Below are 2,904 nucleotides of genomic sequence, written 5' to 3' on the forward strand. Positions count from 1 at the left end.
CAGCGGTAGAGTTGCTGCCTCACAGCGCGAGAGACCCGGGTTCGATCCCGACTATGGGCGCTGCCTGTACGGAGTATGTACGTTCTCCCCGTGACCGCGTGGATCAGTGGCTTCCCCCTGGACAGGCTGTGGCCCTCAGGTCCTTCTGCATTCTAGTGATGTGTTGCTCCCTCATAATGAACATAACTTCAGCTGCCTCACCTTGAAGTTGTTTTTATCGACCATGAGAAAAAAAAATGTTTATTCAGCAACTCGGGGCCAGTTTTCCCGAGACTCCGTTGTACTCGTTCATGTAAAATCATTAACTCTTGTATGTGCCTGGTTATTTATTTTAGTTTAGTTTAGAGACACAGCTGGGAATCTGACACTTCAGCCCACCGGGTCCTTGCCGACCAGCGATCCAGATATCTAGCACTGCCCGATACACCAGTGGCAATTGTTATCAAAGTCAAATTAGCCTACAAACCTGCACGTCTTTGGAGTGTGGGAGGAAACCGGAGCACCCGGAGAAAAACCCACGCAGGTCACGGGGAGAACGTACAAACTCCGTTCAGACAGCACCCGTCGTCAGGATCGAACCCTTGTCTCTGGCGCCATGAGGCAGCAACTCTACCGCCAAGATAAGAAAGGGAACTCTGTTTAAGCAAACTCCCAATAGATCCATTGCCTTCTTGTTTTTATTCCCAAGCCAGGAAACGTCACCTTTCCATTTCCTCCAGAGATGCTGCCTGACCTGCTGAGTTACTCCTTATTTTGACTCACAACTAATTATCCATTACTTCATTCATTCATCTTCGTTGAAAACATTAGCAACGCAGTGGTGCCGGTCTCCAACGGGAACAGTGACGGACGCACCGCACGTCTCTGTCCTCCAGTTCCTGCGGACTTCCGCCGCTGGAAGTCTAGGATGTTGGTGTGTGTGTGTGTGTGTGTGTGTTTTATCATCGTTCCTTACAATGCCGTGTACGACAGTGATCGCAACTTCTACTGAAGCGTGGATGGCCGTTGGCTCACTAGGAGCTCATCCGCCCTTTGACAGGTCCTGTTTCTGGTCCTGCTGGGGGTCCACAGCCCCCTCCTCACCTGGCAAACCAGGTGTGGGAGATGGTTTAGTCGCCGACTATCTGACCATGGAGCAGGTAGCACTGGATTACATGGTACCCCTGGCGGGGGGAACTCCCCCCGAGCTGACTCGTAGGTCATTACTGGTGAAGAATATTTCTAGAGTGGCTGTTAGTTTATAACCGGCTTCCTTTCAGAAGACAAATTATTCTAGTTGCAACTCATCACAAGACATTTTGATGCGATCAGCCCAATCAAACATTGCAATCAAACAATAGACAATAGACAATAGGTGCAGGAGTAGGCCATTTGGCCCTTCGAGCCAGCACCGCCATTCAATGTGATCATGGCTGATCATCCCCAATTAGTACCCCGTTCCTGCCTTCTCCCCATATCCCCAGACTCCGCTATCTTTAAGAGCCCTATCTAGCTCTCTCTTGAAAGTATCCAGAGAACCGGCCTCCACCGCCCTCTGAGGCAGAGAATTCCACAGACTCACCACTCTCTGTGAGAAAAAGTGTTTCCTCGTCTCCGTTCTAATAAAACCATTGATACAAAACTGGTAGATCTCTCCTCAGTTCCTTCCAAACGTCATAAGTTCATAAGTGATAGGAGCAGAATTAGAGGCCATTTGGCCCAACAAGCCTACTCCGCCATTCAATCACGGCTGATCTATCTCTCTCTCTCAACCACATTCTCCTGCCTTCTCCCCGTAACCAGGGACACCTTCTAGTTGGTTATCGAAGTGTTGAGAGTATGACATGAATTACAAGTTAGTAACTTCTTGACAATGCGAGACAAATACCACACTCAATAAGTAAAACTTCCCAAACTGGAGACAACAAACTGCAGATGCTGAAATCCTGAACAAAACACAAAGTGCTGGAGGAACTCAGTGGGTCAGGCAGCATCTGCCGATCAAAAAACCTTCTCTACTGTCTCAATCTATTAGATTTTACTTGGTAGATACAGCATGGAAACAGGCCATTCGGCCGTCCAAGTCCATGCTGACCAGCGATCACCCCGCACACTTGCATTGTCCAATACACTAGGGACAGTTTACAGTTTTCAGTGATGCCAATTAACCTGCAAGCCTGCACATCTTTGGAGTGTGGGAGGAAACCGGAGCACCCGGAGAAAACCCACGCAGGTCACAGGGAGAACGTGCAAACTCCACGCAGACAGCACCCGTGGTCAGGATCGAACTCGGGTCTCTGGCGCTGTGAGGCAGCAACTCTACCGCTGCGCCATCTTGCTGCCCTATTACCCGCTAGGCTTCGTCTTGCCCCCCCCCCCCCCCCCGATTCTTCCAGTTCCCTCACTGCCCCCCACAATCAGTCTGAGAAGGGGTCCCGACCCGAGACGTACCCAACCCATGTTCTCCAGAGATGCTGCCTGACCCATAAGGCAGGAGAATGGCGTTAAGAGGGGTAGATAGATCAACCATGATTGAATGGCGGAGTAGACTTGATGGGCCGAACGGTCTAATGGTGCTCCTATCACCTAGGTTTCTATATCCAGCTGATTCTCCAGCATTTACACAGAGAGTGGTGAATCTGTGGAATTCTCTGCCACAGAAGGTAGTTGAGGCCACAGTTCATTGGCTATATTTAAGAGGGAGTTAGATGTGGCCCTTGTGGCTAAAGGGATCAGGGGGTATGGAGAGAAGGCAGGGATGGGATACTGAGTTGGATGATCAGCCATGTTCACATTGAATGGCGGTGCAGGCTCGAAGGGCCGAATGGCCTACTCCTGCACCTATTTTCTATGTTTCTATGTTTCTATTTGTAGACCAGCCTCCGCAGCTCCTGGTGTCTCTGGTTGTGAGTGAAGTTTGCTTTT

This window comes from Amblyraja radiata, chromosome 11, assembly GCF_010909765.2.
Source record: "Amblyraja radiata isolate CabotCenter1 chromosome 11, sAmbRad1.1.pri, whole genome shotgun sequence".
NCBI classification, from domain to species: Eukaryota; Metazoa; Chordata; class Chondrichthyes; order Rajiformes; family Rajidae; genus Amblyraja; species Amblyraja radiata.